Source organism: Lygodium microphyllum, chromosome 15 (assembly GCF_053477565.2).
Source record: "Lygodium microphyllum isolate KBCC chromosome 15, Lygodium_microphyllum_v1.1.10, whole genome shotgun sequence".
Lineage (NCBI taxonomy): Eukaryota > Viridiplantae > Streptophyta > Polypodiopsida > Schizaeales > Lygodiaceae > Lygodium > Lygodium microphyllum.
This window is the reverse complement of record NC_141149.1, coordinates 46,355,609-46,378,651: the sequence shown is the minus strand read 5'-3', so window position 1 is coordinate 46,378,651 and position 23,043 is coordinate 46,355,609. Positions and strand designations below refer to the sequence as shown.

Sequence of the window (23,043 nt, the reverse complement as noted above, 5' to 3'; positions counted from 1 at the left end):
CAACATGAGCAACATACAGCTAGCTAGGAATCCAGTGTTCCATGCTAGGACAAAACATATTGAGGTGCACTACCACTTTGTGAGAGAGAAGGTACTTGCAAGAGAGATTGACTTGGTATATGTCAGCACACAGGATTAGATAGATGACATTTTCACAAAGGCATTAGGTGCAGAGAAGCTTTGAAAGTTTCGAAGCTTACTTGGAGTTATAGAGATAGAATTGAGCTTGAGGGGGAGTGTTGAGATGGCAAGCTCAACATGTGCGGACATTGATGATGGACCGCCTCGCTAGATGAGTCCGTACATCTACATTTAGCACGTTGTAGTTTGTTACACCTACCTATAGCTGGCAAATATATAACACCAATCGATTAGTTGGTTATGCACTGTTTGACTTAGAAGGCTACTTTCCTTTATGTTGTATCTTATCTATACTTGGTGTACATTGTATAGTGTGTGAAAGAAGAAGAAGAAACCAACAAGAAAACGTTTTGGCTTCCATCTCTCTTCTTGTGTTCTTGAGTGAGCTTCCTCTTGTGTATACAGTGTGTGTTTGGTGCAGCAGCTCAAGCACATCCCCCCATCACGCGATTCCTGACAGTTGTTTCATGTCAGGTTTACTTGAAATATCAAAGGGTATTGTGACTAGCCAAAAACCATGGAGAATAATAGAGTTGAAGAAAGAAGAGAGAAGAATAGCAATTGTCACCAAGTTTGAGACTCTAAATACAAGTCATTGAGCCCAAAGCATTACATCAATTAACTTTAACAAAGCATAAAATAAGCCCGATATTAAAACTATTGATGGATGGATGAAGTTATTTCAAAGATATCATTGCAACCATTGCCATAAGTTCAGAATGATAACACTTTTGCAATCCAAAAGCGTCAACATCAGTAATACATATACTAAACAATCTCTAGAATATTGGTCCTCTTTTAACTCCACAATCACAATGGTTCCAATCATACTATGATTGTCGCTAATTGAAGACCTCAATTTTTCTCTTTGAGAGCATTAACCTCTTTTACTTTCTAGTCTTCATTAGAAAGCCTTCACAAAAGTACACGACTGAGCATGCTCTAAAGGAGGCAAGCTTAATCAAATTGAAGAGATAATCATGGTGATTATAGGCGTAAAGATAGTATTAAAAAGTAGTCACCAACCTAAATTGGATACATTTGATTTAGAGATGATTATCATTAGCCAATCCACATCAACATAGTGGCATTTTGGGGTCTCTCCGATCAACAGAGCCTCCTTTGATCCAAAAGATGCCTTAGTGCTCCAAGGCTGCCAATCTCAATCATTCGTGTTCCCTGTCAAACATGCTTCTAAATATGCTAGCCCAACACGAAGAACATATTTTCCTCCCCACCAATCACACTAGCCAAGAACTCCTTTTTCTTCAATACCATTGTCTATGACCATGACATCTCTAAATAGTAACCAACATCCTTCCTCCTAGTTATAATCATAGCTAGAGTCTCTTGCAAAACATGCTCATTAAGATGACTTCACCAAAGTTGACGGCTTGCAGCTAGTGCTAAGCTACTCCAATCATAACTTTTTTGTTATAGCAATTGTCATATGGCTCATGAACTTCCCTCACCAAAGTTGATGGCTTGTAGCTAGTGCTATGCGACTCTAATCATCACATTTTTATTATAGCAACTGTCATACGGCTCATGAACTGCCCCTCATAGTCTGCACAAGTAGGTTTCCTAATTAGAGTTGCTATCAATTGATGAAGATATGCTTGGATTACTTGTTGTTCTTCTTGATGTGATTCCCAAGCTAGTATCTGTTGGGAGCTCATGCTCAATTGCCAAGACCCACGGACCGCTTATTGTTTCAAGCATTTCAAGCTGATCACTAATGGCTACCTCTCACATAGCCAACACACTATCTCTCTCTACGAGTGTAGTGAGCTTACCTTGATGCATGATTGAGTACCCTTCTCCCTCATGCACACCGGTAACTCCACAATTCGCAATGCGAGCTCAAGCAACCTCAATCCCTCTCCTTCAAGCTCCATCCTCGATAGCCATGCGAGAGAAGAGAAGAGAAGAGAAGAGAAGAGAAGAGAAGAGAAGAGAAGAGAAGAGAAGAGAAGAGAAGAGAAGAGAAGAGAAGAGAAGAAAAGAAAAGAAGAAGAGAGGAGATGGTGGAGAGCTTCTTCTCTAAGATCCCTCACCCTCACACACTCACTCCCTCACACTCCCACACTCCCTCACTCAAGCACAAGCAAGAAGGCAAGAAGAAGAAGAAGAGGAAGAAGAAGAAGCAGAGATTTTGCCTCACAGCAAAGAATGAGCTCCTCATTCACTTTTCAACTTTATATACAAAACCCTAAATCCCTTTTGGACGGTAATCCCCTTATCCCCCTTTTTACATGGTCGCCCTTTTTCCATTGTCCTCCTATCTTCCTAGCTTCCTTCCTACAGCCCATCTACCTTTATAGTTTTCACAGAAGGGAGCCTGACATTCTTTTACAAAAAGTTTTAGGGGCACCTCACATTTAAAAGTACACTTTTACCTTTGCCTTAGCTTTTGAGACTGCCCTTGCACTTTCAGCCCTTTCCCTTCGTGCTTCTTCTGTTGTGTCCGATTCCCTCTAGGCCACGTCTTTCAGGTCCCACCTTGCGCTTTTTTACTTTTTCCACTTTTTTTCACTTATTCTTGTGCTGAGGTTAACATTACCCCCTCCTAGCCTAGTGCCAGCCCCATGGCATTGATGGAAAGTGATTGGAAGGTGGGATGGGTGTAGCCAAATGGCTTTTTTGAGTTTGTAGACAAGCCCTTGCAGGGATGATGTCGGGTGGATCGACCCTTGAAATTGAATATGGTATTGGGCTTGGTCCTTGTTGCTGACACTGACGATAGGGGGATCTGTCCTTTGAAATTGAAGATAAAGTTGGACGGATTCTTCTTGGAGAATGGTGGATGGATAGTTCTGTTTTTGGAAGTCACAATGGTGTTGGGACAGATGCCTCCTCGTGCTTGCCGTCGAGGGTACTATGGCTTGAGCTTTATATGGCTTCTTCTTATTTTGTTCAAGTTGCCTTACCCCTTCACCTATGCCCATGAAGATTTTCCTACTTGCATAGGAGGAAACCTTTTTCTCATAAAATGAATTACATTGCACCTCGCACTTTCCTTGTTATGAGAGCCTTTGAAGGTTCTCCATTATTCGTGAGAGAGCCTTGCTAGAATATTGGACACTTTCTTTCCTCCTTGAGAGAGCATCCTTCATCCTTGACAAGGCCTCCCTCATCCTTGAGAGGACCTCGCCAAAGTGGTCGGAGCTCCCCCATGTTGTTTTTGAGGCTGCCATTGCCTGTCTATGTTCCTGCTTGAGCAGAATGAGCTTCTTCATTCATTTTTTGACTTGGGCTTCCTTAGTCTTCCTTTGCTTTGCTTTGGCTGCATGGTGACAAGTGCAACAATGGTAGTGTAAGTTGATAATGATGTGGCTGCGGGGGGATTGGTCTTTGGAAGAAACTGATCAACTAGTTGTTGAAGTGGTGGGGGATGAGAGTGTATTGCATGGATGATGGGGCCTTTGAAGTTGGTGGGTTGTAGCATTGGTTTATACCTGAAAAGAAAAGAAGGTGCACTACTTGGGGGTGTGTCTACCTTACCGTGTGGTGCATAGTGCTCCTTTGAGTGTAACTGGGAGTTGGGTCAGGTATTGTCCCACAGTTAAGGACCCAATTTGTGTATTGTTGGAGGTGTGGTGCATGAAATAGGGAGGCATGCCTAGAAGTCCTGCCCTTGAGGTGCCCTAATCGTGAAGTGGGGCATCAAAATGGGCTAGGGGTTAGGGACGGAGCTGGCCAACCGAAGCCATTGAATGCGCCTAACTTGAGAACCCCTACATGCAGTGACTATGACATGTGGAGCTAATTGTTTTTTTTTTTGACACACATTGATCTAGTCATTGCATAGATATCCTTGCCGGCCTTTGAGGTCAAAAAGAGGGGTGGGGGTGGCATTCTAGTTGTAAAACCTCCCATTAAGGAGCCGTGGCTTGCTGTGTTCTTTTAAAACTTGGCCTATGTCTTCAGTCGAGATTTTCCTTTCTCTCCCCTATGCTTTGGTGACTCTGCTTCTTTGGGCCCAACAATTTGCATTTGGACTGTAGCCCATACTGTAGGGCCCTGTGAGGGGTGATCACCAGCTTTTTCCTTAAGAACTTGATGGCCTCCTCTTCCTCAAATTGCATGGCATCCAAGAGAGTGCAGATGAAGGCATGTTGTTGGGCTTCCAAGGTCACCCATGTGGCCTTTGCCCTGCTCTCTGCTAGCACTTTGTTGCCTTCTACAAGGGCTAGTCGGTGCGCTAAGGCGCTCACTTTTTCTTCCCTCTTGTTCACATAGTCATATGCTTTTTTCTTCATTTCTTCTAGGCTTTCATTGTGCTTGTAGGCTAATGCCCTTAGCCTCTGCTCCAGCTCTTTGATTTCTCTTTCCAAGCATTGTTGTTCTTTGAGCTCCAAGAGTAGCCTTTGTTCCACACATGCTATATGCTTTTGGTGCCGTCGGCTTCTCTCTTCTTCTACTGCTGTTAGCTGCTCTGCGGCATCTCGGATTTTTTCATTTTCTTTTTGCAAATCCTTGTATAGTGCCACCATCTCATCAAAATTGCATTGTAGGCTCGTGAGGCTGTGTGTTTTTGCCTGGAGTTTTGCTTGCCATCTCTCATCTCCTTCTCCTTTGGTCTTGAGCTTCGCCTTTAGCTCCTTGATCTCTCTTTGATACATGGCCACTAGACACGGGTTATCTCTAACTAAGAGACTACTATCGTCTCCTTTTCAGCCTCAAGCTTGGCTATAGCTATCTTCTTATCTTCCTTTTCCCATTCCAGCTATGGTAATAGTTCCTACACATAGGCATCGTAGGTTGTGGACAACGGCAGTGCAGAGGGACCAATGGTTTTAGATGCCTCTATCTTCAGTTGTTTGAGGTCCCGTCTAGACTTCGTGTCCATAGCTTCCTATCTTCTTGCTTTTGTCATAGGGGTTCTTGCACTTATGCCTTGAGTTGCCTCTTTGTTGACTAGGAATTGCACCCATGCCACAAGATCACTAACATCTACTGCGGTGGAGTCTTGGGTGGGTGCAGTGACTAGGGTGGCACGTAGTAGCATGGGTGGATCAAACCCTTGCCCATTCCCTTGGTCATAATTGGGGGCGGTAGGCCTTTGGGTGTCTTGGAACTGGTGCTTGGACCTTCGTGTCAGGGTGGGCTCATGGCTGCCAACTGTTCTTGTTTTGAAGGTTGCTCCATAGAGAGGCGGATAGCGAGAGCTATGTATTCTTCCTCTTTCTTCCTGAGCTCTACCTCTACCTCTTCTTCTCTTTCTCTCTTCCTCATCTCTTCTAGATTCCTCCTTTATTCTCTTTGCGTCATCCCTTTCTTCTTTCTTTTGTCATTCTTTCGTGCTTTTGGACTCACTTTGTGCTCTGTGTCTTCTTCCTCTCTCCTTGGACCTTCTTTTGCTACGGAGTCTCTTTCTTTTAATTCTTGGCCCTTCCTTAGCTAGATTGTGCTTCTTTCTCTCCTTTTTCCTCACTCACGGTCCTTTTGCTGGACTTCTCTTGTCCTTGATGTGGAGGGGACTTGTTCGGCATCTCCCATCGACTACCACGTCATCTTGTGCTTCCTAGTGCCTCTCTTATGATGTATGCCAAGATTCCTTCAAAGCCAATGGTGGAGGCCTTTGAGGATGATGATTTCCTAGCTTTGGAGGCTAGGGACTCCCCCCCGTGGGTTTTCTGCTAGTGGTTGGCCAATGCTTTTGCCAATGTCTCTATCGTCTTCCTCACGAAGCCATTGAGGTTTGCCTCATCGAAGGACTGGGCAGCAATGCTCTCCAGCATTGGTACATTGATTTTGTTCATCAAGGCATTGTTGACTAGAGAATAGAGCATGCACCATTTTGTCCTAGATTTGAACATCGGGTTCGGGGATGTTGGCTAGGCTGATGCTATCGTTGGTGTGGACCATCACTTTGTCCATCTCCAGCATGTCGTACACATCCTGTTTTGGCCATTTTTCCACTTTGTTTGGTAGGCTCAATGCTTTCTATATGAGCTCAGGGCTTAGCTCAATTTGTACTTGGTGGACTTCATTTTCTATGTGCACTGTGATAGTGCCTCGGTTTTTGTTGAAGGTCTGAAGGAACTCGGCACACTTCTCATGGTCGATGGCTTGGACCACCTTCTCCATGTACTTCTGCAACCTGCGTTGCTTCACCAGCTACTGGATGACTGGTTCTTCCTTGATGATGTCTTCTAGATTCAGGATATACCTGAATTTGAATTGATTATAATCCCTCGTCTCCAACAAGAGGCCATACTTTTCTTTCTCCTCTTTTGAGAATGGAATTTTGCTACTTTTATCTTGACCTACCATAGTGGGTACCTATCATAATGCCATAGTTCACCATTAGTGTCCTTAAGGAAATTTCTTGCTGAATGGTAAGCAGAAATTGATTATGCTTTCTTGGAAAGAATAACAAGCTTAAATACAAAAAGAGCATTTTTCCTTCAAGCAGTCCATTCATTCCAAAGACTTTATGGCTTGCTCCTTAGTCACAAGTTGATCTTTATCTGCTCCCTTCCGCGGACATTGATGGATGTTTTATCCGCACATTTCATTCACCTTACTTATTTAGCATTAAGGTTTGGGAGGTCAAGGGCATTTAGCACTGGCTTGTAGTGCTTTACTTTTGCATAAGCCAATCATAAAATTCAGATTATATTCTAGGTGTGCATAGTGGTCCATATCGAAAGGGTGGATGCCGACTTGAGTGATGTAGGTGAGAACATCCGTGAGGAGGTCACCGGAGTCGATCTTGCTAGCAACCCATAGCTCTTCCTCAGTTAGAATTCAATCTAAGTATGGGTGGGTCGCGATGTGCTCTTCTAGGGGGGTCAGTCACGAATGGTGGTTAACACCCTATAGGGGCTGGAGCTACATAAGCGGGATCATACTTGGAGGTCTTCATGGCACGTCGCTGCTCAGCATACTGGTCATGATTTGGCAATCTTCTTGTTCCCACTGCAGTCTGAGAGCATACCACTTCCTCAAGAAAGATGAGCCATTATCGGCTAGCTTGCGGAGCTCGTCTAGTTCTCATCTTGTGGTAGTAACTCTGCTTTTGCTATAGGAGGTGATCAACCATTGTTTGAGGGCTTGGCCTTGAGACATCTCGGCACTGGTGATCAACTCTTTTTCAATCATGGGGGTTTTCACTGTCACAAATTTATATTCTTCCCAGGTGCATGTCATGGAGCGGCGACCTTCAATGCTAAGGATGGATCAAGCAAACCTAGGTCCAAGTGCTCACATAGCTCTTAGTAGCGAGTAAGGTGAACGTGGCACCAATGTGAGGATCGATCGTCATTCGTAGGATGGATTAAGACCTTGTTGGCAGGTAGGGTTTGACTGAACTAGATAATTTGGCATAATGGTTGCGACTTTGGTTGCTCTTGAGAGTGTGGTTGAGCTTCTTGTGTGATGGGCTTGGTTAGAGTCAGGGATACCGTGCTACTAGACATTAGTGAGATCATAGGGGCGCAAATAGGATTGGGCTGAGGTGAGGCTGAGGTAGTGTGTGAGTAGTAGGGTGTGGCTTTGGTCGATAGACTTGTTGCATATATCGCCTATTCTGCAGCCTCTTAGCTCTTAGGTGTGATTCTTTTGCATTGCGAGGTCGTGTGTGCCTACTTCTAGGAGGTGAGCCTTTGTGCTTAGGCATCTAGTTGAGATATGGTTCATGGGCCTTGGCTTTGATTTTTGTGGTTTGCTGGGATTGAGGTTTGGTGGGTTGTGACAAGTTGCAATCTCCCTTCTTAGGCTCCATATAGTGGGTTACTCTATCGGTGGCTTGGTAGGCTGTGATGGAGCTCAACTACCCTTGCTAAAAGCCGTTACTATCCTAAGATTGCCAATGGCAAGGTGAATGTGTTACGAGTCATAGTCAATCTTGTAGTGTGCTTGTTTCTTGAATGCACGTCTCAACAACAATTCCTTACTGGCGGCCTTAGTGTTAGACATCACATAGAAGATCATAGGTAGGCTTTCAGTCTTGATAAAGACCATTAACTTGCATTTTCCTAGCAGTGAGTAGGACTGACCTCCAAATGGATTGAGCTTAGTATCGGTAGGCTGCACTTTGGGTTGACCAATGAGAGTCCAATGTTCATGCGTAAGGATGTTACAGCCAGCTCCCTCTTAAATGAGTGTGTCAAAGACATGCATCCTTTGGTTAGTCATCGTTGATAAGCATAGGTAGGCAGGTGCCACCACTTCCTCATCTTCCTCTTCAATTTTTGTGATGGTGGCCACTCATACCATGACAGGGTTGGGTTGTCTCTGCAAGCTTTTGGCCATCATGCAGACTGGAAATAAGGGTGCATCTCTAGGCTTATCAGCTTGCTCATACTCCTCACTGTCTAAGAATGGCATATCTATCGTGGCAAGCACATGTATCCAATCTTGCTCATCCTCGGGACATGTGATATATTTGGTTAGTGGCTCATCCTCGCGACATGTGATATATTTGGTTAATGGCTCATAAGATTTCCTAATCTGTGCGTCATCCTTTAGTATGGTGGAGATGGCATCCAAGTCAACAGGTGTGGTTTTCCATGTATCCATATCTACTCTTACTGCTTCCATTTGATTTCCTAAGAAGATCATGCTGTTGCCCCAGTCTTATATGTCTCTTGCATTGCATATCTAGGGACAGCCTAACAGGATGTCATAGTCCACTCCCTTCATGACTAAAAATTCAACACATAATTGGGTTCTTGCGATCTTCAAGGGCCAGCTCTTTAACACTCCAAATGGCCATACTTTCATTCCATTGGCTAGGGTGACATTGAACCTAGCATTTTCAATAGGCGGGTTACCTCAGTCCTGGAGTAGTACGTGGCTCAACACACTAACTCCTGCTCCCATATCCACAATTTCCTTTCTTATGGTGTCTCCTAGAGCCAGGACCGATAAGATTGCATGCATTTTGGTGCCTTCCCAAAAAGCATTAACGTGTAAGGACTTTGGCACTGAGTGTAGTGTCAGGTTGGGTATCTGAGTTATTGTATCACAATCATGTAGATCAGCTACCCAATGCTCCATTGGTCCTTCAACCCACTGCTTCAGTTCCTGCCATAGAGTCAACTGCTGCCTAAGTAGGTCTCCTAGGCTTACAATCACTAGGGTGGTCACTAGCGTGGTGAGGAGGTTGTTGACTGCTTGCCTCTCTCGTAACTTTGCATTCCTTGGCCAATAGCCTTGACTGGTTTGCTGGCCCATAGCATGTAAGCTCTCTTTAAGTGGCACTATTTGTGATACAGCCACATTCCTTGACTTTGGTTGTGGAAGCGAGGCTGGCATGCTTACGCTTGAGAGATCATCGATCTCATCCTCTAATATGGGCTCAACATCCTTCAAGTGCTCCTGGGCTTGTTTTACCCACTCCTTCACCTTTTCGATGGCCTCGAGTTGGCGCTTTGGGTTGGGGTACTCCCCGACCTTTGCACTCCCCTTCTCAGCTGTCTTTGGAGCCGATGTTTCTGCTTCTACGTCTTTCATCTTTTTTCCGGTAGGCAGTGTTGTGGCACTCTTGGTTTTCAGCATGACCTTTTGCATCACCTCTCTTTCTTCTTCGCCTATGGCTCTTCTTTCCGATTGAGGCTACATCTAAGTTGTTGGGACCAAACATGGTCTGCTTTGTCTGTAAGGGGGTCATGACATGCAACGGGATGGGTGTGTCCTCTCCATTAAATGTCTCAACTCCAAACAACCCCAATGGTACAGATGGCTCATTTTCTGCACTAGAGGGTGGTTTTCGTCCATGGCATTTGGCAAATAGGTGAGTGATTCCACACTTTGGGCATCTAAGATCGACCTTTTCTCGATTAGTCTGCTCCTGTTTGGGGCAGTGTGAGGAGATGTGTCCTGGATGTCCACAAGTCCAACACAAGATTGGTTCTTAGGTCTGCCCTCCAAAGCCTTTGCCTCTACCTCTACCTAACACCATCACCGGTATAGGTAAGTAATCCATAAGGATTGCATTGTTCTCTTCGTCATACAACACGTAGGGGTGCACGTAAGGATCTTCGTTATTCGGCTCCTCTACATAGTGGACTCACTCAATGTATGGGTTACGTAGGGTACAGGTGGTCTAGGTATGCTTGTGGGGTTTATCTCCATCCTAGGAATGGACGACTTGGTATCATTAGGTGGTGGGAGAGCCAATGGGGCTCCCCTTCAGAAAAAGTTTTGTGGCCTATTTGCTAGGTAAGGCTGTCTGTATGGATGCGAGTATGAGAGTCTCCTGGATAGTCTGCAATGTATGACATTGTGACCAAACCTACCGCACTTGGCGTAAGGTCTAGGACCTTGGGTCCTGACACTCGGTTGGCAGTTGGTTTCCACCACAATACACACATTGGATGTGAGGGCGTGTTGGTTGCCTCATCATTTATTGTAATTTGGCTAGCTTTGTCTTCATCTCCGCTAGCTCCTGACTTGTTTCCTTTATCTTGAGTACTTGGGCATGATCTTTCACTTGACATTGAAACTCTCTCAAAGTTTCTAGCGCTGGTCTTCTCTCGGGTCGAGCTCTTGGAGCTTCTCTCTTTGAGCTGGTCGTACACTCTGATTGCCTCATCAAAGACCCTAGCTAGCACATCTCACTGCAAGCTTGGATTTCCTGTCAAGGCCTTGTAGACTTCCTCACTTCGTATCCCATTGATGAAGATTGTGGAGATAGCTCTTTCGATAGGTCACTCACCGATTGGGATCCTCTTGAAAAGACTTTGCACGTGGGTAATCAATTGCACCAGAAGGTTATTGGAGTATCCAAGCTTAGAGAATCTCTTGATGAAGAGACTCTTGAGGTTGTTGAAGTCAGTGCGCTCACAGCAACATCCAGACTCATGTACCAAGTCCTACCCTTATCTCCTAAGAATAGACTGAAAGCTTGTGAGTGCAAAGTAAGATCGGTGAGGCTGTTGGCCTCGCAAACTTTCTTGAACTACTCTATGAAACTATATGGGTCATTGTTTAGTTGGTACTTGTCTAGCTGCTTAGCCATGATAGGGATTCTTGATTGGCTCTTAGAGTGGTTAACCCCTAATCCTGCAAGCAATGAGGTTGCCATTGCAGCAGCGCTCTACTCTGTTGATGTGTTGTCTAGCAATTGCTTCGTAAGAAGCTCGCTCAACGTGAAATCACCTTCCAATGCTCTTTCCCTTTCTGCATCATGTCTTATCCTATTTCTTCTTGCTAGGGCTAGCACTCATGCATTTCAATGCTCTATCGCAAGCTTCTGACTTGTTGTTTGTGATTGTATGCCGCTATGCTCTGTAGAGCTTTCCACGCTAGTTTTCTCTCCTCTTTGAGATTTGCTATGATATCCTCGGATGGCCTATTATGGTGGTCCATCTGAGTTTGCAAGTCGTACTTGCTCACCACTTATCGAATTTCATTTGGGGAAATCCCACAAATTGAGCTCTTCATTATGTATGTGGTTTGTGCTGGTCTATGCCATATCTATAGCCTCTTATTCCACCAAGGTGTCGATGAGGCTGATTAAGGTAGATTCATGCATGTAATGATGTTGGGTCTCCGATTCCTCTAGCTCCTGTGGCATGTCTTCCTCTTAGTCCTACCACTTGAGGTTCTCGATTACCCGTCCAAGTTTCAATGTCTTCTCCTAATGGTGGGTTCGTTCAGTTTCTTGAGTCTGAGTGAGTTCCTTATGATTTATAGACAATTCTCAATTTAAGTTCACTTGGTGTGTGTGGTGCTCTTTTTCTACACTGTGTGAAATCAACCTTTCGGCTTTTCAGTGCACTTCAAGTGATAAAATCAATGTGGGGTGTGAATGCAGAATGGAAAATGCAGCTCATGCTATTCCCCTTTTCGTTCACAGCCTAATATGGCTCTAGTACGTTCTCTGGCTGCTCCTAAGAATTGTTTAGGGTCTTTACTGCTCATCTTTATTCGGTCAGGTGGAATTAGGGTTTATGAGTTGGTTTTGGCTCTAAGTGGGATTGGGCTCTCGACTAGGCTACTAGAGGTTGCCTCTAGGCCATAGGTCACAATTTTCCGTGTTCTTGAATTTTGTAAGCTGGGTCATTTATCTTGGAGGGTTTCATGGTTTGGTTTAGTTGGTTCTTGTCAAAGGCTGGACAAATTTTCCCTGTTTTTGTTTTGTCCTATTGGTCCGGTCCCGACTCTTGGAGTCAAATGGTTTGAGTCTGATTTGGTATGTTCGATCGGACCAAGGTGGTTCGATTTCCAAGTTTGGTCCAATTGGGGGTTGTTAGACTAGTGGTTCGTTCGATTGGATTGCCCCTATTTTTGTTCTACCCTGTTGGTTTGATTCCCAAAATGGTCAGATTCTGGGTATGGGTGGTCCGAATCTGGGAGTCAAATGGTTTAAGTTCGATTGGGTATGTTCGATCGGACCAAGGTGGTTCGATTTCCAAGCCGATTGGGGGTTGTCTGTCTGATTGGATTGTCCAATCGGTTCGCTGCCACCGACTAGGCTGGTCCAACTGACTAGTCAGATGGTTCGATTCTACCAGCCAGACTATCCAACTAGTTCGACTCTGGGAGTTGGACATCGACAAGTGGTCCGACTGTGGGGCGTAAACACAGATGCTGGGCTTAATCGATGCTAAGGGTCCCTAGGGTTTACGGCATAACCTATAACCTTCCAGAACAAGCAAATAGAGCATAAGGAAGGCCTAGAGGTACCTGGAATGAAAGATGGACCCGAAATCAACACGTTCGATTCATTCTATACATGTAGCTCTCTCTATCTCTCAAGCTCTCTCTCTCACATTGAAGTGCAAAAATGAGCTCTCCCCTATTGGTTTTGGGCTTTCAGGGTCCTGGTGTCTTGCCATCCTTAACTTTCCAACTCCATGTTTTGCATGCATTAACCCCCAAAACTAAAATTTTTCCTTTTATTTTCCCTGTTCTGCCTATTTCATAGCATCAAAGCCCTACTATTTCCCTGCAAGTTCTTGGTCCTAATCTACCTAAATGCAACAAAAAATCACAAAGTAATCCATGGGATGAAGTAATCTACTTACACTCATCAAAATCTCCAAACACTTACTTGTTTTGAAGATCAAAGTTCCTGAATCTCCTATCTATATCAAGCATCGGTTCGGGGGTGAAACCCTACTTCAATGCTCGATTTGAAGCGTGCAAGCACTCAAGGCTCAAATCCGTTGGTCCCAACGATGGAACCAAAATGTTGGGAGCTCACACTCAACCACCAAGACCCACGGACTACTTATTGTTTCAAGCATTTCAGGCCGAGCACTAATGGCTACCTCTCACATAGCCGATGTGCTATCTCTCTTTACAAGTGTAGTGAGCTTACCTCGATGTTCAATTGAGTATCCTCCTCCCTCGTGCACGCCGATAACTCCATGATTTGTGATGCGAGCTCGAGCAACCTCAATCCCTCTCTTTCAAGCTCCATTCTCCATAGCCACGCGAGAGAAGAGAAGAGAAGAAGAAGAGAGGAGACGATGGAGAGCTTTTTCTCCAAGATCCCTCACCCTCACACACTCACTCCCTCACACTCCCACACTCCCTCACTCAAGCACAAGCAAGAAGGCAAGAAGAAGAAGAAGAAATTTTGCCACACACCAAAGAATGAGCTCCTCATTCACTTTTCAACTTTATATACAAAACCCTTTATACCTTTCGGGCGGTCATCCCCTTATCCCCTTTTTTACATAGCTGAACATGGCCTAGGCCCTTTTTCCTATTGTCCTCCTATCTTCCTAGCTTCCTTCCTACTACCCATCTACCTTTACAGTTTGCATAGGAGGGAGCTTGATACACTTTTACAAAAAGTTTTAGGGGCACCTCGCATTTAAAAGTGGGCTTTTGCATTTTTCTTAGCTTTTGAGACTACCCTTGTGCTCTCGGCCATTTCCCTTCCTACTTCTTCCGTTGTGTTCGATCCCCTTTTGGGCCACCTCTTTTAGGTCTTGCCTTGGGTTTTCCCACTTTTTTTTGCTTTTTCTTGTATTGAGGTTAACATTACCACCCTCCTAGCCTAGTGCCAGTCCCATGGACTGATGAAAAGTGATTGGAAGGTGGAATGGGTGTAGGCTTTTTTGAGTTTGTAGACAAGCCCTTGTGGGGGATGGTGTCGGGTGGATCGACCCTTGAAATTGAATATGGTGTTGGACTTGGTCCTTGCTAACACTGATGATAGGGGGATCTGTCCTTTGAAATTGAAGATAAGTTGGATGGATCCTTCTTGGAGAATGGTGGATGGATAGCTCCATTTTTGGAAGTCACAATGGTGTTGGACAGATGCCTCCTCACGTTTGCCACTGAGGGTGCTATGGCTTGAGCTTTGTATGGCTTCTTCTTATTTCATTCAAGTTGCCTTACCCCTTCACCTATGCCCATGAAGATTTTCCTACTTGCATAGGAGGAAACCTTTTTCTCATAAAATGAATTACATTGCACCTCACACTTTCCTTGTGAGAGCCTTCGGAGGTTCTTCGTTATCCATGAGAGAGTCTTGCTAGCATATCAGGTGCTTTCTTTCCTCCTTGAGAGAGAATCCTTCATCCTAGACAGGATCTCCCTCATCCTTGACAGGACCTCGCCAAAGTAGTCAGAGCTCCCCCATGTTGTTTTTGAGGTTGCCATTGCCTATCTGTGTTCTTGCTTGAGTAGAATGAGCTTCTTCATTCACTTTTTGACTTGGGCTTCCTTGGTCTTCCTTTTCTTCACTTTGGTTGCATGGTGACAAGTGCAACAGTGGTAGTGTAAGTTGATGATGATGTGGTTTGGGGGTACTGGTCTTTGGAAGAAACCAATCAACCGGTTGAAGTGGTGGGGACCGAGGGTGTATTGAATGGATGATGGGGCCTCCGAAGTTGGTGGGTTGCAACATTTGTTTGTACTTGAAAAGAAAAGAAGGTGCACTACTTGGGGGTGTGTCTACCTTACCATGTGGTGCATAGTGCTCGTGCAGACCCAATTTGTGTATCGTTGGAGGTGCGGTAAATGACATAGGGAGGCATGCCTAGAAGTCTTTACCCGGTTCCCTAAGCGTGAAGTGGGTCATCAAAATGGGCTAGGGGGTTAGGGATGGAGCTGGCCGACCGAAGCCACCGAACGTGCCTAACTTGAGAACCCCTAGGTGCAATGACTATGGCATGTGGAGCTAACTACTTTTTTTTTTGCCACACATTGATCTAGTCATTGCACATATATCCTTGTCGGCATTTGAGGTCAAAAAGAGGGTTGGGGAGCGGCATCCTGGTTGTGAAACCTCCCACTAAGGAGCCGTGGCTTACTGCGTCCTTTCAAGACTTGGCCCTATGTCTTCAGTTAGTCTTTGCCTCTCTCTCCCCTGTGCTTTGGTGGCTTTGCTTTTGTGGGCCCGACAATTTGCATTTGGACATGTAGCCCATGCCGTAGGGCCTTACGGGGGGTGGTCGCCATCTTTTTCCGTAAGGACTTGACGGCCTCTTCTTCCTGAGATTAAGTGGTGGCATCCAAGAGAGTGCGAAGGAAGGCATGTTGTTGGGCTTCCAAGGTCACTTGTGTGGCCTCTGCCCCCTACTCTCTACTAGCATTTTATCGCCTTCTGCAAGGGCTAGTTGATGTGCTAATGCACTCACTTTTTCTTCACTCCTGTTCACATTGTCATTTACTTTTTTTTTCATTTCTTCTAGGCTTTCATTGTGCCTATAGGCTAATGCCCTTAGTCTCTTCTCATGTTCTTCAATTTCTCTTTCCAACTGCTATTGTTCTTCAAGCTCTGAGGCTAGCCTTTGTTCCAGATATGCTATATGCTTTTGGTGTTGTCAGCTTCTCTCTTGTTCTAATGCTACTAGCTGCTTTGCGGCATCTCGAATTTTTTCTTTTTTCTTTTTGCAAATCCTTGTATAGTGCCCCCAGCTCATCAAAATTGTGTTGTAGGCTCATAAGACTATGTGTTTCTGCCGTGAGTTTTGCTTGCCATCTCTCGTCTTCTCCTCCTTTGACATTGAGCTTCACTTTTAGCTCCTTGATCTCTCTTTGATAGATGGCTAGTTGACATGTTCTTTCTAACTGAGAGGCTGCCATCGTCTCCTTTTCACCTCAAGCTCTCTATCTTCTTAGCATATTTAATATCCTATTTAGTCATGTAGTACCACCTACATTATCAATGAGATTATTACACCTTTCATATACCTTTCAGAGTCCTTGCCTTAGCATTAAGAGATCTCCATCTATCATTGTTCACCTAATGTATGGGAAATAAAATAGAAAATAGGTACAAGCTACCACATTTGACAATCCACAGAATCTACTAGTGACACTGAATTTGACTACTCTAGACGTTTGACCCACATCCATCCTCAAGGTTTTTGGAGAGTGGATGTGTAGTGTCATGACAACAAAGGAACACTTGTTGGAATCTTTCGCTAATTAACTATCATAGCTTCAAGAATTTTTGAATCATATGGTTTTGCTACTACTTATGGAATAATGTACTCATAATCCAAGTCCTCTTTCTCTTTATCTCTTGCAACATTTGAAGTATCAACATCATGGTCATCAATTGTTTCATTCTCTATAGGAATGGGAGTACTCTCCTATGTGTCTATTTGGTGGAACATCATTCATCTCATTTTTCTTCACAATCCTTTACATAGTGCTCTTTCTTTTCCTTCCATGACTTGAACTTGAAGAAGCCCTTCTTTTGACCACGTCTAAAAACGAAAACAACGGAGGTCTCCATATACTTGTGTAATGATGATATGATTGATTATGTCTAGGCTTGGAATTGAGAAATTCCAGTTCAAGGTTAGGCTCACCAGCGTTGGCTCACATGTTGCCTCCCTACACAGTCCCTTGGTTTTGATGCACAACATCATGGTAATTGTTTCAATTTAGCACTTTGCCTAATTTCCCTTTCAATGCAATGGGTTAGTTCCTAAAGTCTTGGGTGATTAAGATATTTCTGAATGCTACTCCTAGGCAGCTTATCTTCAATCAATTGTGCCAAGTGCCTGGGTGGGTGGTAGCCCTGGTGGTCTAGGCCTATGTGAATTCCACCTAGGTATGTTGTGAGAGTCTACTGAATAGAACCTAAGGTCTTGATGGCTCTAATGGTGAGGTTTAGTAGTTGCGCCTACCCTACATGTGTGGTGTAAGAGGCTTCAGGTGCAAGCACTAGGAAATCCTTGAGAATTCCTAAGGTATGTAGTGAGGTGATAACCTAGAGGTCTAAGGGCTAAGGTGTTGTGCCTAACTATGATGGGGGAGTGCACCACTGATGTTGGATCTAGAGGGTGCGACCTAAATAATAGATGACCCTAATCAAAGTGCTTCTAATGAGAAAGTGATTCTAAGAGATGGGGCATGTCCTAAGGCAATGGTACTCTAAGGAGGTAGATGCATGCCCTAAGGTGACTGTACTCTATCCTAGAGTTGTTGGCAAGACGCTAAGCATGCCAATGACAAAAATCTAGGAATACTCAAAGTGTGAACTAACCATACCTAGGGTGGGAGGCTAAGAGTGGGGTTCCCTAAGTTGATGTGAGCTTAGATAATGGTGTGCTAGAGGCATGCACAATGATCTATGTGGATGTTTACTTCCTACCCTACTAAGGTGCTTGAGTACCTAACTAGCTCAATGCAAGTAACTATCAATGTGTGATTAAATGTCTAAGTGTGATCTATTAAGTGCACAAGTGCTTGCGGGTGTGTTCAGTGAGTGGCCAAGAGATGTAATGGATAGTGCATACGAGGGCTAGGTTGCTATGGGTATGTGCCATAGGGAGTCATTTTTCATGTCCTACTATAGGGAAGGCCATGCATAGATGAATACCTAGTGGTTTAAGGGAGTGTGCCTTCATGACCTAATGGTGTCCCTAACTATGTGTGAGTCTACAAGGCTAAGTGTGCAATATCTATGATGCACAGGAATTCGCTAGTTTGAGGCTAGTTCCTAGCTCAGTGATGGCATGCTAGTGATCCTAGGAAGTGTTGTGATACATCGTACCCTAACGTGCATACTAATCCTTTCGGAGTGCATGCTTGATGTGGTCTAAATGTGAGCATGATGTGAAGGTAAGGAATGCCTAAGTGTGTAAGTGGGGCCAGAATGAGGCATTTTGTGTGCGATTACCCTTATACACGCCCCACAAACTTGTGCCTAACATGGCCTAAAGGCCATGCTTAGGCATCTAGGGTTGGAGTGATGATGTGTTAGTGACTTAACATGTCTCCCTTCTAAGTAGGGTGTACCTTAGGTTTGTGCCTAGTGTGCCATGCACTAGTGCTAATAGGATATGTGTATCCTAAAGTGGTGAGTTTGACCACCTATACACACTTTTCATGTCCAACATACATACACCACTAAGCATCTGCATATGGGTGCAAAAGTGAGCGACTAGTGATTGATTATGTGTGTACACAAGTGCCGCGAGTGTATGAGTGCTAATTTCTATGTGTAAAAGTTATTAATTTAAGTGCATGATCGTGTGTGGTCCCTAGTAGACGTGTGTGTGCATGCGGATGGGACCTAGATTATGAATGGGAGTCATATCATACTTCTTCACGGTTTGTTATGTAGTTCTTATGTGCTTAACTCATTGTGTGAGAGGATTATGCAATCAACAAGTGGTATTTTTGCCAAGTTAGAGAGGGCTTCATGGCTACTTGAATCTATGAATCTTGAGCGTTGGGACCTAGATGGGTTCTCTTGTTGCTCTACATTATCCTTCTTAGTCACAAGTATCAATGCAATCATGTTGGGATTAGATTACATTGTGTAGCATTGTGAGCATGTTTGATATGTTAGTATTTAGCACTCAACTTGCAAGGATGTGCATGACCTTGATGAAGGAGACATATAAGGTAACTAAAAGTATTGTTAAAATGCATAATCTCTTTCTTATAACACTTTCACAAAGCATGTACAATACCAAGGTATCTTGTTAAGTGCATAATCATATTATTATTGCTTTGAAAGAGGGAGATACAGTAACCAACAACTTGTTGAAGCATAAAATTGCTCATTTCAATATTGTCTTTTTGTTTTAGTACTTGCAATGGGCTTATAAGTAGCCGACATCTTATTAAATCACATAATCTTTTATTTAAATACTTCTACTCTTGACAATACTATAATGTAACATCCATCCCTTATTTAGCAAGGGGATCAACAAAACGAAGTCCAAGGAATAAAGAGAAAATAACGGAAATGCACAAGAATTAGCGGCTATATAAAGGGATCAACAAAATGTGGTCTAGGGAATAAAGAGAAAATAAGAGCAATGCAGGAGAATTAGGGGCTATATAAAATAAAGATGAGAGGTAGACATTTCATCTCTTATTCTCTAAGGGAATTAACACAATGTGAGCGGAGGGAATAAAGAGAAAACAGGAGCAATGCACAAGAATTATGGGCTACACAAAATATGTGAGTGGATGAGAGATGCAACTTTATAGTGGGCCATAAAATACAAATGAGAAGATGACATGCCACTGTAGTGGGCTATATAAGACAAGTGAGAAGATGGGATGCCAATAGAGCACCAGCTTAACAAAATAAATCATCGATAGAATGTGGGTGTGTGTCCCTTGGATACAACCGTACAAGTCTTATTCTTCTTATAAAGTTTATATATTATTAGGTGGCAATTTAGAAAAAAATTATTATTCGCAAGGTGCAGGTGTGGTTGTTCTCATCCCAAGGAGGATGTGGAAGTCCCACAATGATATGCCTTTTCCAAGTTCAAGGTAAAGGTATCATGTGGGTGGGCATATAGAGACACATAGGTGTACTATATTATACAAATATTTATATATACTATATACACATATAATGTTCCTATATATATAAAATTATGTGTACATTATATGATACACATATAATATTATTAAAATCAATTTAGATATGTTATACGCGCGTGCACACACACACACAAGGTTGCTAAGCTTAAGGTCGTTCTTTAAAGGGGTGGTGTAGGGCGTAAGAGCACGTGTTTGCTTGCTTGGATTGATTGGGGTTGGGGGGAGGAAAATGGATGTAACGGCATGACGACATCAATCACATGACAGCTCGGTCGGTGACTGTTCCCATTTAAATCCCGCAAAGACTCTTCGGCCGCCCACACGCCAAAATCCCAAAAAGGCACAATTGAAATAACAACCCCTCCCATGCATGACATGCCAAGTTCCAACCTGCCTCGTTCCTATCCACACCCCATTCATTCCATCCCGCCTTATAAGTTATGATCCATCCCTCCTTGTCGTTTCTTTGGGAAAAAAGCTCCCCATGTCCCATCTTATAAACACCTACACAACAACATTTGTCCCTAGCTCTCTCCAACTTTGTGCCACATACAACTTTATCCCATGATATTGACTTGAGAGGATTGATACCTCCCATGCCCCCCATGCCCTTGCTTGTGAGTAAGACTTTGCCCCCTTGACAATCAAGTCTTTTAACCTCGAGACACCATTGATGACTATAGCATGATTCCTGGAGACACCATTGATGACTATAGCATGATTCTCATCGATCATACACCAATGTAATGCTAGCCACCATTTATCCATAATTTAACAAGTACTCTTTCACTATCAATTTGAAAAGGAAGAGAGCATACTAGGCACTACGTAGTAGTTAGGCTCTACTTATAAAATATCTTATGGCATGGCATTTAACACTTCTAAAGATAGTTTTTCCTTCTCTCAAAGTGAATTCTTCATTATACGACACGAAGTCGTGTGGGGAGTCGAAAAAACTCTGTGGACTTATCTACAACTATAGGTTGGAGAAGTTTGCTTAGAGCATGGAACTCTTAGAAATAGGCACATAGATTTGCCAAAGAAACAATAAACATAGGATTGTAGGGATAAGGAAGGTGACAACTTGCAAACACCTCCCAAATCTACCCATTATATAATAGTATTGTCTTCTTACTCGAGAGGGGTGTGGGAATAATTCATCAAGGCATGACCTTGAAAAGATTTTGCATCTAGACAAAGAAATCAAATGTTGGTGATTGTTTAAATGATCAATCAAAATTTCATAAGTTACAAGTGTTTTTGTATGGTTATATTATTTGATTGTTTTGTGGTTTCCCAAGTTGCATATGTCTTTAATTTGATAGTATTATCAGACTATTCCATGATTTGGGCCCATTTCAACCTTTTTCATCTTCAAGGTGAACGAAGAGAACAAATGCTCAATCTAGCAATTGAACTTATGGCATTGACTAGTGAATAGTTTCATTCTAATATGTAGAGCCACCATTTGTTAGAGTGTTGCTCCATGCAAAATGGCCCCTCTATAGCCTAAAAGAGGCATGCTTAATCAATAGAATTATCCCCCCTTTGGCCCCTCCTATTAGCCAGGACTTAGCTTGTAAAGATAACAGAGATTCACCTTTCGACATTTACATTTGTTCATTACTATCCATAGGCTATCATTTTTAACACTTGCGTTTGCTATCATATTTCTTAATCATAACCCCAATGGGTAAGGCTTTTAGATCAACCATATGCATCGAATTCAACTCTGCTAAGAATTAGCATTCTTTCAATATTATCTTATTGAAGTAGCTTGGCAATGTGAAATCATATACACCCTTGCTCTTGTCAATCCTTCACATTGAAGTAGTTTGGCAAGCTAAAATCATATGGGTCATATAAAAAATGAAGTAGAACCCTTGCTCTCCTTTACCCATATAATCAATGAATGGGTAGCCATTGGCCAAGTTAGATGATCATTTAACAACCTTGCTAATGAATTGTTGATTTGAATTCACCACTTACTTGAACCTTCATTCTTATATTGAAGAAGACTTTATTGTGGTGGTAAAACCTAAGATATGAAATGGTTGCATTTATAGTGGTCCACCAACACTTAGTTAGTCTTTCTTTTTGAGATTGGAAAAACTTGCACTATGATGACATCTAATATACTCCATTGAGGAAATGCATTGCATGAAAAGTGCCTTGGACATGTTGCATTATCATATATGGATCTAATATGAACAATTAGAAGTAAAAGTTGCTTGTCTTTGGGTAAGTGTGCATGGATGTGTTAAAAGCTAACAAAATAAACAAGTTGAAATATAATATCATTTTTTACAAATCCTATACCCACATGTGTTTAAACTATTTCTTTTTATAGGGACATGCAACAATGTGTTCCCATTGAAAGTTGATTACGATACAAGTATGCAACTCCTTATCGAAAAGATGTTTGTTGAAAAGACTAAAAGAATTTGTTGGGTCCAAAAGCCTCAAAGATTCTCTCCTATTAAATTCAACTCCCATATTGATCAAGTGTACCACTACTAGAAGGTGTATATCATAGCGTGGCCTACCTGGCCATGTTTGTACCTCCATTATATCCAATATGATGACCTATTCAAATGGTTCTATAGTCTTATCTGGGTCCACATCAATCGCTAAAACTCTTTGGCAGAAACATTCACCATTCTTGAACCAATATTGTTTCAACATTAAAAACTTTATTTATTGTACATGGCCAATGACAACGAATTCACACAAAGTTAATGGGATTATGTATATTTTAAATGTAAATTTGGAAAAATAATTATAGACATAATGAAGAATATCTTTTGAAATTGAGTGATCAAGCTTAAGGATTAACCAATTTAAACCTTTTCGCAAATGCTTAAGTACTAACCAGCTTAAACCTTTTAGCACATGTTATACTCTGCTTGCATGGTTATGCAATTAATTCCTTATGTACACAAAGGACGATAACTATTGATAGTCTTGTATTTTGAAATCCTTCTCTTAGTTTGGTCTAGTTAACTTTCAAAATGCTTTCACATCATCTATTATTATTGTTGTCATTGTTATAAATTATTGTTACTAAAATTTGTTCACATAAAACTTCAATGCACGTTAGATAAAGGAGAATGGACGAAGAAAACAATGAACATGGTTGAATTACAAGGATTTAGCATAGATTAGGGAATGCCATATTGT

The 23,043-nt window shown here is 42.8% G+C and overlaps 1 long non-coding RNA gene across 1 annotated transcript in view; it reads left to right on the top strand.

Moving 5' to 3' along the window:
- Positions 1–22,410, top strand: part of LOC148024484 (uncharacterized) — a 35,873-nt gene extending 13,463 nt beyond the window's left edge. The window contains exon 3 of the long non-coding RNA XR_015693245.1: positions 22,214–22,410. This is a non-coding gene — a long non-coding RNA (uncharacterized LOC148024484). The remainder of the gene's footprint in view (positions 1–22,213) is intronic.
- The last annotated feature ends 633 nt before the right edge of the window (positions 22,411–23,043 follow it).